Source organism: Salvelinus alpinus, chromosome 7 (genome assembly GCF_045679555.1).
Source record: "Salvelinus alpinus chromosome 7, SLU_Salpinus.1, whole genome shotgun sequence".
NCBI lineage: Eukaryota > Metazoa > Chordata > Actinopteri > Salmoniformes > Salmonidae > Salvelinus > Salvelinus alpinus.
In genome coordinates, this window is record NC_092092.1 from 39,953,584 (window position 1) to 39,969,009 (window position 15,426).

The 15,426-nt window shown below is 42.7% G+C and overlaps 1 long non-coding RNA gene across 1 annotated transcript; it reads left to right on the top strand.

The window, feature by feature from the left end:
- Positions 1-1,582: 1,582 nt before the first annotated feature.
- LOC139581004 (uncharacterized) lies at positions 1,583-3,412 on the top strand. Its single transcript, XR_011676132.1, has 4 exons — positions 1,583-1,665; positions 1,764-2,042; positions 2,155-2,259; positions 2,372-3,412. It is a non-coding gene; the product is annotated as an uncharacterized lncRNA (long non-coding RNA).
- The last annotated feature ends 12,014 nt before the right edge of the window (positions 3,413-15,426 follow it).

The window sequence follows — 15,426 nt, forward strand, 5'->3', positions numbered from 1 at the left end:
AGGATTCTACGGTAAAGATATTCACAGACAGTGGCCCCAAACCCGTTTATCAGGCAAAACCTGGGATTTTTTCTCCTGCTCTGGGGATGAGAGAATGGCTAAAGATCAGGCTGGCGCTATGTAAAATTGAACAGGTTCTGAGTGGTACACAGCTGCCGGGCTATGCGTTGGAAGAACAGGTCTGCGGACGCAGTGATCTGAAAGCTCTAAGAATCGCTTCAATGGACTATGCCCCTAATAACAAAGTGACAATTTTAGCCTGTGAATTTTATGATGGTGCTAATGCTACAAAGTCTGTCAATTCTCCTGTAGCTTCCAGAGCCTGCAAAGATGTCAACTTTTTTATTCCTGTGTTTAGTTTTAAATGGTTGGATTATCCGATTTTCATAACCCTTATGAATAAGCTGGACATTCTCTTCCAAAATGGGGAACAGTTAAAGCGCTGGGCGAGGCTTTCCTTGAGACAGAGTCAAGACCAAAAGGCCCGACGGAGGATCTACCCCTGGAGTGAAAACTTACCAAGTGTTGATGGACCTAGCAAGAGAGCCATGCCTTTTGAGGGCGAACTCGACACGGACAATGGGGGGTGGTTGCATAAGCCCCCTGGATCTGTAAGAAAGGCATCGTAAAAGACCTTAAGAATGTAAGGATATAAAATGTATGTACTAAATATTTTGAATGAAATAAAGGGTTTTTAAAAGCCGAATCTCACCACGTTATGAACTCTCGCGTTTGTTCACTCTTAGCTCAGTCTGTCCCTGAGGAGAAAACTTGCGGAAAAAGACATGTGCGCGCGTGTGTGGGCGTGCGTGTGCTGGAGTGGCTGTGTGTGTGTGTGTTTCAAAACAAAGAAAACGGGGCGGGGTTTGTTCATAAATGGATATGCGTCAGCGCTCAAGGCTCTCTCTCTCTCGCTAGTCTTTGTCTTACGGCCACTTACGAATCATTAACAACATGTCAAAACATAATTTATGTTCTAGGGTCTAAAACAGAGGCTGTAGGGTTTAAAAAAAGTAAATCAGCCCCTTTTTGTCTAGAACTCCCAACCCCCAGCATCGAGGTGCTACCACACCGGTTAGTTTGTAGAATAGCCCTGGGTGTAATAAGGTTTAAACACACCAAACCCATTGTTTGAACCAAATAACGTAGGAGTTAAATATAGCTGGGGTCTAGTCCTAAAAAACGACAAACCCCAAATGCTATGTGAAAATCATACAGTACTTTCTCTAGGTAGTGGGGGGACAAACTCTATTGACAACCGCGACCCTGTTAGCAGCATTTTAGTTCCGATGCAAACAGCACCTCCAGAAACTCCAAGAATCGTTATCGGACTGAAGCGTTAAAAAGATAATCTGGGAAAACAGTCTAATGGATCTATCGCAAGGTGAGTTCTTGAAATAAATCTTTATATTAGATTTGGTTGTTGTGGGGAATTGTTTGAAAAGCGTGGTATGTTATAGAAATATTAAACATGCATTAGGACCAGTATGCTTACCGTATAACAAGGCAATATTAGCTAAAGTGGTTATAGCTTTAATATTGTCGAATGTTTTATAGATTCTGAAGCATTCACGCAGATACTCCGAGGTATAACTGAGCTCGAACCATCCAATGGGGCTCCGGAACAAATTGCAGACAAACAAACGCCTACCCTGAATTGTAAACGTAAGTAAGCTCCAAGAATTCCATACATAAAAATATTTATACCTTAAAAACAAAAAGTGTGGGCATCTTATATTAAAAGTTATTTTATATGTTTACAGAGGACCTAAAGCCTAGAAGGTTAAACGAGGCCCTATGGAGCCTGAACGGTTTCTGCCAAGCATATGACTACGAGACAATTATCCCCTATGACCCGGATGTTTTTACACACAAGCCACGAACACAGGATTTAAACGGCAGGTCAACTCCCCAGGGACAGGACACCGGTGTCCCCCATATTTCTAAACACCAACGGACAATTAGTGCTCAGATCCACAGTTCCGCTTCACCCGAACAATTCTACTTGGCCGATATTCACGAGACCTCGTTCCAAGGACAAGGTATGAATCAATTATATATTATTATTTATAGCGATATTTTATTATTTTATTATTTATATATATTTTTTATGCCGGAATATGTTAAAACAAGGCCTTATATTGTTTTTTTCAGGCTCAACATCTACCGAACCTGCAGATGCTGTAATACTGGCTGAACAAAGACATCAGCCCCTGGTTTCAGAACTTCTTCAGAACAGCCCTCGTCAAAAAAGCCGAGGTATTTAATTAATGTATTGTTAATATATAGGCTTATATCTGAAATGTATTTGGCATTTTTAACATATTTTAGGGTTAATAACCTATTTTTGTATGTATTATTTTTATTTCAGACTCCTCACCGGCTTATAAAGACAAGCACAAACATCGGAGGATGCCCAGACAAGCATCACCGAGGAGGCTCCAAAGACACCAGTCAAGAAAACAGCGAAACCTGATGATTTCAAAGATTTAAATGACATTTCTGAGGTAGACGATTTGATGTTCTGTGAAGCTGCCAACCTTCTTGAATCGGCCAATTCTGTGGGGGCAAGAGCAGATTCTGAAATAGACCAAGACCGTTTTTTCAAAGCGTTTACCCTGGGTTTAAAATCACGAAAGGCTCTACTCCAGAGGCGCATGTGTATTCTACTCGAGCATCAATACAATCAGGATGTGTCATTCTGGCGTAGCGAGCTACCCCGTATGTTAAAAAACATTAGGGCTAAAACAAGCAAATACCGCCGTTAAAAAACACACATGTAAACACACACACATCCTTAATTAGACAAATGGCGCCCCCTATAGACCTAAGCGAGACAATTGAAACCCTCTTAGCCATGATCCCTACAGAGCTCCAAGATATAGTTAACCATATGAATGATTCGGGGGTAATTGACATAATGACAATAGATGAAAATCTATTATCACAGATTCCCTCCGAACTCATAGACATTATTACACGTATGAATGAGTCAGGGCCTTCCGAGGAAAACATGTTATCACAGATTCCCGAAACCATCATATCTCTAATTACCCAGCTTAACGCGAGCCCTAGGTTTAATTCGGCCCCACATACACCTCTAAGACAGCCTTTAACAACATTGTCCGAAGAGTCTGAAACCCAATATGATGTTTTTGAACAGTTGGACAAATGTCTAGCAAATCTGGAGGGGGGCGGTCTTGAGATCAGTGTACAGAACGAGAGCCCTAGGTTTAATTCGGCACCCCAGACACCTATAAATCAGCCTTTAACACCAATGTCCGAAGAGTCTGAAACCCAATACGATGTTTTTGAACAGTTGGACAATTGCCTAGCAAATCTGGAGGGGGGAGGTCTTGATCGAAGTGTACATGTTTTGCGCCGAAATAAATTCAACAATATTGAGGTTCGACAGTTTCAATATTTCAGTTTCAGTTTCAATTTCGCATGGGGGGGTCAGATTCGGGAATATGCTGTGTTTTACGTAATGCTTATGGCCACTTTGAATGAACTGTTAGCTAGAATTAGAGATTATAGCGAACCAAGGGATCTCTTACAGTTGGAAATTTGTGGAGACAGTCTACAGAGCAAGGTATCGCTTATTTTACAGAATGGTGAAGCAGATCTTGAACAATTTGTTAACCTGCTAGAACGCCTTGTTCAGTCAAATTTAAACGTGCTAGCAGATAGGACCCTCGAACTTGTAGTACAATTAGTACGGCAACCACAAGGGGGCGGGGGTCAGAGAAGAAAGCTCGATAGTCTAATGCAGTCCGAAATCATAAGCAATAAAAGGGCCTATCTCATAAACGTTCCCAATCCAGGTAATAAGCTATGTTTTGCCATAGGTTTGGCCCACTTACTCAGCCCCGGATGTACTGATCAAGCCGCGTTACAAAAAGCTTGAGAGCTACAAACTGCGGTGGGTCTCGGTATACAGGATGCTGTGGCTTTCTCAGACATAGTCAAATTTGAAAACTTTCTGAATATCAAGATTGTGGTTTTGTACCACAGTAGGGCTAATGACGCTCTCTTAAAATTCCAAAATATACACGAACCACATCCTAAGACTATGTACTTTTATGTGCAAAATGAGCATTACTATGCCGTAACTAACATCACAGCGTTTTTAGGCGCCCCATATGTCTGTCCCGCCTGTCATACCGGCTACACACGCATGGGGGGGCACTCGTGCCGTTACAACTGTTCAGTATGTCTGGATAAACATTGCCCTATGCAACCGCTAAACTTGACACCCTGTGAGGATTGTCACCGCACATGTCGTTCGGCCTACTGTTACGAAAAACACAAAACTGAAACATGGCATCCCAAGGCATGTAAATCTGTAAGCAGTTGTGACATTAACAAGAAATGTCCAAAATGTCATTGCAATTACAACCTTAAAATAGATAGCCCTAAACCTCATGTTTGTGGAATTATACACTGCCCAATCTGTAAAGGGCCTTTGAAAAGCAGAGACGCGGAAGCGGTTCAAGAAGTACCCCATGAGTGTTACATTCAGCCCTTGGCTGAAGATGAACATACAGAGAAATATGTGTTTTATGATTTTGAGACAAATCAGCAATCAGGGGTTCATTTGCCTATTTTTGTGTCAACCATGACTTTCAAGGGTGAAAAGTGGTCGGCCGAGGGACCCAAGTGTGCACAGCTCTTTCTAAAACATTTTAGAAAAGCCCAGTACAGAAACTTCACGTTTATAGCTCACAATGCTAGAGCCTATGACTCCTATCTGCTTCTGAACCCCTTGATACAGCAAGGCGTGGCCCCCAGTGTCATAGCTCAAGGGAGTAAAATATTATGCTTTGTTGACCCCGCCTTCAAACAGAGATACATTGACAGCTTAAGCTTCTTACCCATGAGATTGGCTCAAATGCCAGAGGCCTTGGGTTTTGAAAACTCTGTCAAAGGCTATTTCCCTCATTTCTTCACATCTGAGGAGAATCTACATTATATAGGATCTTATCCATCCCCCGAAATGTACGGGTGTGATCAAATGTCTCCCAAAGAGCGGGAGAGATTCATGACATGGTACGAGACCGTAAGACATGGCACTTTTGATTTCCATAAAGAGATGGAATCATACTGTGACAATGACGTTGTTATACTTCGTGAAGGATGCCTCAGATTCAGAGAAGAGGTAATCAAAGATGCGGGCATTGACCCCTGGAGCTGTACAACTATTGCATCAGCGTGCATGAAAACCTATCGTACACACTATCTAACTCCTGCATCTATAGCTATCCCATCGCCAGACAACTACCGACGCCAATTCAAGGCCTACTCTAGTGGTTCCATTCAATGGTTGGAGTACTTGGCCCAGGATAAAGATATTTTTATCCAACATGCTTTGAATCGGGGGGAGAAGGCTTTTGGGCCTTACCATGTAGATGGATACACACAGATTGACGGGGTTGAGACAGTGTATGAGTACAACGGTTGTTTCTTCCACGGTTGTAAATTATGCTTTGTCCCCCAGGCCTTGTGTGTCCTAACCCAAAAGACTTTTGGGGAAATGTACCAAGAGTTTCAAGACAAACTGAATTCTTTAAAGGCTACTTACGGGTTAAAAGTTGTGGTTTTGTGGGAGCACGAATGGACAGCCCTCAAAAAGGCGGATCCTAGTGTTAAGGCCTTCCTTACCCATTATGACCCTCCAGAGCCCCTGGAACCGCGACAGGCCTTGTTTGGAGGCCGGACCAATGCTTTGACATTGCGTTATGTAGCTCAACCCGACGAGACAATAGGCTATGTAGATTTTACATCCCTATATCCTCATGTAATGAGTTCCTCATTCTATCCTATAGGGCATCCTGAAATTATTCACAGCGACTTTGACGAACCCCAAAATTATTTTGGTTTAATCAAAGCGACTGTCTACCCTCCTAGGGGGCTGTTTATACCTGTGTTGCCTTACAAGGGTCCTAAAGGAAAACTTTTCTTTCCCCTTTGTCGCACATGCAGTGAAAACAACAACCAGGAAAACCCCTGTGATCACTCAGATCAACAAAGAGCCCTGACCGGTGTATGGGTCACTGTAGAATTCTCTAAGGCTTTAGAGAAGGGGTATCGTGTGGCCAAAATCTTTGAAGTGTGGAACTTTTCCAGGAAATCAGACACACTTTTTAAAGAGTACATCAAAACCTTCTTGAGATGCAAGCAGATGGCTTCAGGCTATCCTGCATCGGTCACAGATCAAGAAAGTAAAGACCAGTACATTCAAGACTACCATGACAGAGAAGGCATACTTCTTGACCCTGACAGAATAGAGGTCAACAAAACCAAAAGAAATGTGTCGAAATTGTACTTGAACTCCCTTTGGGGGAAATTAGCGCAGAGATGCAATATGCTAACAACTTCGATCATTAAAGACCCCGAAGAATTTTTGGAATTTGTTTTTTCGGACCAATACGAAATTTCACATTTTTCCTTCTTGAGTCAAGACATTGCCTTGGTGCAATGGAGGCGCCACCAAAAGTGGGTTCTACCCCCGGGTAATGTAAATGTGTTTCTTGCAGCATTTACCACAGCCTATGGCCGACTTGAACTGTACACCCTCATGGAACAGCTTCAGAGGCGGGTTCTTTACCACGACACAGACTCTGTGGTCTATGTAAGCAAACCGGGGGATTGGAACCCCCCACTTAGCAACTATCTTGGTGGTTTAACGAGTGAACTCGAAGAGGGTGACCATATTACAGAATGGTCCTCATGTGGTCCAAAAAGCTATGCTTTTAGGACTAAAGCCAATCACGTGGTGTTGAAAGCCAAAGGCGTGACTCAAAACTATGAAAATGCCCCGCGTGTAAACTTGGAATCAATCACGCGCTTGGTCGAGGGGTTCGTAAAGGACAAGAATAGTGACTTGGAGATTTTGAGCTCCTACAACAAAATAGTGAGGGATAAAAAGGGGTTCCATCTAAGAAACGCACCACTCACTAAAAGATTCAGGGTAGTCTATGACAAGAGACAGCTATTGCCTGACGGTACCACATTGCCCTTTGGCTACTGACTTATGCTACAAGCCCCAGTGTGTCTTAAAGCTTAAGATATTATGACTGCTGTCGAGGGTTTTGACCCCCGTCTACAATTGCCTTTTTCAGCATTAATTGCAGGCCCTTCAAACAGTGGTAAAACTTTTTTTGTAAAAAGTATTTTAGAGAATTCTGAACATGTGTTATCTCAAAAGCCTGACAATATTGTATGGTGTTATTCATGTTACCAACCTCTGTATGATGAATTATTGAAGACAATAAAAATCAAGTTTGTTGAAGGAATACCCGATTCTCTGTCTGATGATGAACTTCTCCCCCCACATGTAAATAATCTGCTGGTTTTGGACGATATGCTATTTGCTGGTAGCGAACACCCCGAAATTGCACGAGCTTTTACCCAATATACTCATCATAGAAACCTGTCCGTGCTTTACTTGGTCCAGAATGTGTTTCACCAAGGTAAAAATAGTCGGACCATTAGCTTGAATGCCAACTACATGGTATTGTTTAAAAATCCTAGAGACAAACTGCAAATTAGCACTCTAGCTCAGCAGATGTACCCTGGACGGAAATCATACTTTATGGAGAGCTATGAGGACGCTACCAAAGAGCCATTTTCTTATTTAATCGTGGATTTAAAAGCAAATACTCCAGAACACCTTAGGCTACGTACAGGGCTGTTTCCGGGGGAGAGGCCTGCTGCATACCTTCCTAAAAAGTAAACGCTATGTCTCTGCGTTTAAAAAGAAACCTCCCCCTCTTGAGAAGGCTAGTTGGGTCTACAGCTAAAGAACGGAAGGCCATCTTGGGTCGCTGTTCTTCAGATCTCATATTAGCCCTATGTGAGATTGCTTTGAATCTTCTCAAAGGACGCATTCCACTCACCCTGAACCAATTGAAAAAATTAAAGAGACAAAAGACCGCGATCAAACTCTTTGCCAATAAAAGGGCCAGTCTTCAAAAGAAAAGACATAGTATACAACAGTCTGGGGGTTTTCTTCTGCCTTTACTAAGTATAGCCGTGCCCTTCATCACCAGCCTTATTGCGGCCAGACGTGGGGGTTGAACACGCGGTGTGATGGCCACTAAAATGTACTTGGTGCCTCAACAAGAGTTGGATAGACTTAAAAAACAAATGCAGGGTCCTGAAAATATCAGACAAACAGCTGAAAATGATTTGGATACGGCCATGAAGGATGTCTTGAACCGAAAAGGATTGAACCCCTATGATAAGATTCAAAAATACACAAACCTAATGCAAAGGTATTTGACTCGGGTAAAACAAGGGGAGAGAGAGACTAGCCATTTAACCCTTTCCCTACCGGACCCTTTAACAGATGTCGAACCTAACGAGAGCCCGGCCCCTGTAAGGCCTGTACCGGCGATCTTACCTAGTGGAGATAATATGTCTGGTGAAGCTCAAATGCCATTTGAAGATAAAGTTATGCATGACCTACTGACACATGTGCCGTTACGTAACAGGAAGAATGTTAAATACATTATGAACAAGATAAAAGACTCAAAGGGGGTAGCTGCTTGGAACGACTCTGGAGAGTTTATCCTTCAGGGCTCTGTGGTTAGGGGGTCCCATATGCAGGACTTGCTTAAAAGTACCACGGCTGCCCACAAGGTTGCTGAGGACCGAAGGCCTCCAGGATGGCGTCAGTTTCTTAAGGCCCTGGCAATCCTCAACATTCCCCTCTCGGGTGTACCCAACCATAAGCTTCGTCAACAGATTCAAGCTTTAAAACAAAAGCCTTCAACGAGATACAGCACCCCTAAAGATGACCCAACAACACCTCCACCCTATGAAAACGATGATGATAACTCATTTACTCCCCTGAACGTCTCAGGACCTTTTCCTAATCCCGATCTCTCGGGGTGGTTAGCCTTTTGAAAATGACTTTTGAATGACTATGATTAAATTCAATAAAAAATGTATTTGAAAAAATAAGCATTTTAACATTTGTGACATTCTTGAAACATATGACGTGAGCATAGGCCTTGATTACGCGTTCTTAAAGGACACACATTTGAACACTTTTGATATTTTCTAACAAAACAAGCTACAAGGTTATCATTACTTCTTAAATCATCCTTATAAAGAGACATTACATCTTCAAAAGAAACTCCCCGGGCTCTTTGGCACAGGTAAAATACACAGTGGTGACCGCATGTAGTGGAAAGGTTATCTTGCACTTGTTTGATGTTGTAGTAGATCTTTGAACCGTTTAGGGTCAAAAAATCTTTAATAGATTTAGGGAAATGGGAAAAACCGTGGGGAAAGCCATAGGAATCAAAAAAAGTTGAGATTTTTCTTCCACCTTCCTGTTCTAATGTCATAGCTAGCCAATGTTCACCCGGCATGTGTTTAGGATGGGTATTGACAATAAACATTGCAGGCCTCTCAGGCCATATCTCAATAGGTAATTCATCACAAGCCAACACTCCACAAAATTGTTTTCCAATCAAGCGGCTCATGAGCCCGTCCAACTCTTGGGTATTCATGTCTTTGTTCAAAGGTCCTTAATAATAATCCACTAAGACCTGTCTTCGGGCATTCACTTCCAAGATTGAATCAGAGCATGCGTAAACAATCATGCTAACTGTACAGGCTAAAGGTGTACGGAAACGCATTTCCAGCCTGAGGTTCCCTTGGGACACCACAGACAGATTTCCTGAGGTGTCATCATCAGGGGATAAATTGAAAGCATACAACGTGTAACCCTCTGCAAAATCATTTCTGTCAATAGGTAAAGAGAGATCTTTTAGATGTCGCCCTGTAGCCAGGAATAGATTGTAAAATTCTCGCACAGATATGTTGTTATTAAATTGTGGTTGGAAAGCCTTCGCCGGAACCTGACGTCCGTCCTGACAGAGCGCTACATACTCTGCATTGAAGTGCTGAAAATTAAAGTTTTTTTTATCTAAACTGCCCGTATTAGAGGCGTGATCAACCAGACCTATAACCACATATCTAGGTAAAGGGCCTAGAAATAGGTTTTCTTGACTGCAGATTCTACTGCCCACAGGTATGCTAAAGGTTTTCATGGTAATTCTTTGGAGAGGGTAAAGGGCATTTCCTTTCATCAAAGCATGTGAGTGACCCAGGCGCACGGCCGGAGATACAGATACTTTTTTAATAAAAAGGGTTGCCCCCAACACTTTCAAACTAAAATCCCCGTCTTGGGGAGACATCAGGCAAAAATCATCCTTGGCCCTGGTTAATTTTAATCTTAAATCAACCGAATTTAAGAGTAACCGTTCTTGAAAGAAAATGTCAGAGTGTATAGGGCCTAGCAAATGAAACTCTCGAGATTCGGCGCAGTAGCGAGCTCGTGCCGCTAGTCCTTTGTTTGCACCGGTGGAAGGGTCTGTCGATTCCATAGAGGCTCCTGCAGTATCCTTGCTAAACAGCCCGGCGCTAAATTGGGTTTTGAGAGTGTCTTCGGAGTAGTTTAGTAAACACTCCATGATGGCTCTATAAGGGTATGTAGCGCTGCTTTGACTGATTAGGCGTTCACCCAAAGTCACATCAACTTGGGAGAAAATGGTGGCCAAGGGGTAATTAATGAGACTCACTTTGGCATCGCCTGCAATATTAGACCCATCTCTTTTGGTCACTTTTAGACGTAAATGCACCAAGGTGTTGTTGAGGTCCAGATAGTTGTCACCGTGGCCTGGTATGAAAAATTCGATAGGCCCGTTATCGGTAATAGCAGAGAGAGGGGCTATCTCCACATAACTGGATCTATCTATTGAATGCTGCGTTAACGGTGCCGTGAAAAGATCGAGTTCTGTCTTTATAGCTTCAGAGGACATTCGATGTAAAAGAGCCATGTCACTTATTCTTTTAGAAAATACTTCCTAGTATTCTTTTAGCCTGTTTTGGTACAGACCTCCTCACTTTACCCCGTCTTTGACTTACTGAGGTTCTTTTAACAGTTAACCGCCGCTTTTTAGGTGCCGGCCTACGCCTTAAACCAGGGGGTCTCTTTTTTGGTCTTCGAGACAATATCATAAGCCCCGAGCCTTCTTGATGCTCCACCTCTGGTGACGCCCTTCGGGTCATAGCATTGGCTACAACCTCACTTACTATATTTTTAGCCGCTGATTTTAAATGTGGTTTGGCTATGCTGAAGCCTCTCTTCATAAACGGTAAAACCATCCTGAAGAGGTTACGGAATATACCTCCTATCCCCGAACCATACATTGTCGGCGCTCCATGATATCCTGGTAGTCCATTACCCACTTGATCCACATAGTATGAAACATAACGGTTAGGGTCGAGCTGATGGTGCTCCATAACTCTTTTATTTGTATTATGTTTATAAATATAATACAGCTATTATATATGTAGAGAGGTTTTGGTGGGTCTAAAGTGGAGTTTTACAATCGTTTTACCATAAGTAAATTCAATGTTTTCGTTCTGATCCGTTTTAAGCTCAACCAGAATGTTTTCAATATAGTTCTTGCTGACATGTACGTAGTGCGGCTTGTCATAATTGACAGTGACTATGTCCCCATCCTTACCGTCTATATGAACTGTTCGCAGGAGGGGCACACATGTGTCTCCGACCCTTTGATAGGTTATGATGTCGGTATACACAAATATGTTGTAAAAGCCTGCATGTATATCCGCAGGGAATGGGAATAATTTATCGTTCACATACGTCCATTTATTGGGACCCATCCCCAACATGTAGGATAAATTACCGCTGGTCTTTATACCTCCGTTAGCAGGCCCTGAGATTTGTATCCTTTTATGGATTGGATTGTAGAATAGGAATATTTCCATCTTGTTCAGGGTTAGGTGTTCATTCAACTCTGAGACGATCCTGTCGACGGTTCTATAGAAACCTTTTTTAAGCTTAATAAGTTTCGCAGGTTCCGATAACCTTTTGCAATAAAAATCACGGTCCTTAGCTTTGATATTATACCAACTATGGGGGTATGTAATCTCGCTGAGACCTACTTCCCAAGCCTCTGATAACTCTATAGGCTTTGGAAAATTGGTTGTATACTTCGAACTCTGATTATTACGATATATCTGTGCCGACGCATTACTGGGGAGAGTCAGGTAGAAGCCGCTGTGTTCCATGATGCCCAACTGTGTACACGCGAATGATGCGCTAGTTATCATGACTAGGGGTTTAAATTAATCCCCGTTGCCTCCACCACATCCTGCTCCAATACCCAACTGTTGAACTTTTGAGGCCAGTTTTTCCAGCGGACCAGCAACCATTTTTTACCCTTTTCTCTCTTCTGATCTAGAATCTCCTCCACGTGAAAGACTTTGTCTTTACCCAACTGGACCTTCTGTAATTCCTTCTCATAAAAAGATCCCTCTATAAGATCCCCGTCATAATCTTTTAATTTGTAGACCGGCGGAATGCGTGGCAGACATTCGGTAACGGTAAACAACTCCGAGCTAAAGCCTTGTTCGTATTTTTTGTCGAAAACACCCCTCAACTTTGATATACGCACCAAGTCACCCACTAGGAATTTAAAAGTCATTTTTTTCTTACGGCGAAGTGGGAACAAACCATACATATTTTTAAAGACTTGAAAAGAGTTTTCCGAAGAGACCTCCGAGGGCTTCATACGTATAGTCTTATGGTAGCTGTGGTTGTACCCGTTTACTAAATCCTGAACTATGTCTGTATATCTGTGGGTGTTGTGAGCTGTAAAATATCTCCACATCCGCTCTTTCAAAGTCCTATTAAAGCGTTCCACAACCGAAGCTTTCAAATCAGAGCCTGTAGCAAAATGTACTATATTATACTTATTCATTAGCTTCTGAAATGTTTTATTAAAAAATTATTTTCCGCCATCCGTCTGCACTTTCTTGGGTGCGCCTCCTGCCTTCAAGATCGATTCAAAGGCCCTGGTCACCTCTGCCCCGCTCTTATTTTTGAACACCCTTACATAGGCTAATTTAGAGAAAATATCTATAACCGTTAGCATGTAGCGATTTCCATCATTTTTATCGGCAAGGGACTGCATGTCACATAGATCCGCCTGAAATTGTGATAATGGATGCGTAGAAAAAACTATATTTCTTGGAAATTGTTTTCTTACAGGTTTATGTAGAGTGTAGGCATCTTGCTCGGATAACCATTCATTCACTTTAGCATCGCTTAACAGACTACCTGTTTCTTCGACTATAGCTCTCTGTAAACGCTCTTTACCCCCATAAGACCCGGGGTTAGCGGGATTATAATATATGTTTTTCAACAGCTGCTCAGCCATCCTTCTTGCCTCTCTGAGGTACAATAACGTTAATGAGCCACTTTCATATAACGACAACATTTCAGTTTGTGAATTTTTATTTTAAGAATGCAACAATTATTACGTATACAGACAATTCAGGATTTGTTGCAAGATACAAGTCCCCGTTTTCTCAACAATCACCGCATGCAACACCCTGTATATATTGTTTAGATTTACAGGTTTGTTTCGCTGAATTTTTAAAACACACACGTCTGCTATATAAGTATATAAACAACAAATATGATACACATTCACATTAAAGGGTGGTTCAAACAAATAATGTAAAATCTTAGCCAAAGTTTTTTCTAGTTCTTCAGAATCCTCAACAAGCCTTGATACCATATGTGACCATTGTAAACTCTCGCCCGTATGTCGGACATGTTTCATGATTTGCTCCATTTTCAGCAAACGCTCTACATTAGCCCAGGTATTGTGTGTCGTGTAGAACGATCCCTTGTTCACTTTATTTTCAATAATCTGATGCATAACATATGTAAGGTCTCTCAAAAGAAAAAAGGTATTTATTCGCTCAAACATCGTAGACACATAGTTACCCATAGCTCTAAATAAACAAAATGTCACTCGGTCTCTTGGGATTTATTGAGCCAGAAAAGCATCACATCAGACACCACAGCTTCCCTGTATTTGTTGTCGTCCACCAGGGTGTGTCGGATTTCTTTGAGTTTCTCGTGGATGAAGATGGCCTCCTTCAGTTCATGTAGGAAGGCTTCGGTTACCCCGTAAACTCTAGGGATAGACGGCACCATACCCATAGACTCCAGGGCGATGACCAGCGCTGGTATAAAACGGCAGGACCACAGTCTTTTCACCAGCTCCTCAAAATGATTGAAAAAGTAGTATCTAGGAGGGTCGTAGAGGCAAGGATGACGACGCTGGCTGGGATGATTGATCTCACAGCCGATGCATTTTTCTCGTATATATTCGCCAATCACCACGTCTAAAAGTGTAGCTACAGAGGCCTTGATTGTATCCACAAAAATAGTACTGGCCACCCCATCAAACACATCATCAGGCTGGGTAAATGTAGGGGGTGTCACGGGTCTTGCCAGGGGTGCGTAGAGTGTAGGGCTTCGTGGCATAGAGTCTTTAGTGTCGGGCCCCCATGACGTAGTGGCTTCCTCGTAGATGGTCTGGAGATCCATGGTGTATGCTGAAATGAAGAACTGGCTGCTTTTTTCTTTTTATTGTAGAACAAGGCCATTGGGTATCTGGGGGGGGGGCGGGGTTAAAGCATCCGCTTACTTAGTTTTCTTCTGACGCTGTATCTTCTTGAGGCTCTTTTGCATCGTAATCTTTACGATTCGTATATATTATGCACTTCTTTAAATGAACAAGGCTCTGACGCTGTTGGCTCTGTACAAAGAGAGCATCCAACGGTTGCAACATTTTCAATTCCATTACATCCCAACTCTTAAAAGGAATGAGCAGACGCAGTCGGGAATCCCCAGTCAGGCCACCACCCCTAAGGTTGTGGTTTCGGATTGCCTCGGTGCCGATATAGAACTCCACGCTGCCGCACGGTCGGCCATTCTGTCTTTGTATTTTCACCCTGTGAAATATTTGTCCTGAGGAGTCAGGGGTACCTTCCCAACGGGTCTCGTGGCCCGTGAACACACTATACCCCTTGGTGATAAGGCTCAGTTCAGGACACACAACCTTGCGAAAAACCGACCAGTCTTCAACACCATATTCCAAGCCTACAGTCTGGTCTGTATATTCTTCTCCTTCATCTACCGTATAGAGGGTCACTCTACAGGCCAGGTAATCAAACCGATACCCCCACTGCTGGCCATTAGACATCAACACTTGATCTGTCAGAGCATTTGCTGGCGGTATTTGGGTTCTATACACATTTAAAAAACGTTTTTTTGGCGCATCATATATTGCTGGTTGATACTTTGCCCTTGCTCTATGGGCAACCCGAGGGCCTGCTTCAGTTGTTACCGTCATCACTTCTTTGGTACCGATCCCAAATTCCATGGTTATTCTTAAGATCTTGTGCACTCTTAAACAGGAATTGTTCAGCGGCTTTATAAGGGGCCTTAACCAACCCCAAACCGTGAGAAACAGTAACAGGGTGACCTGACACATGGTCACTTACTCAAACCCACCAACCCCC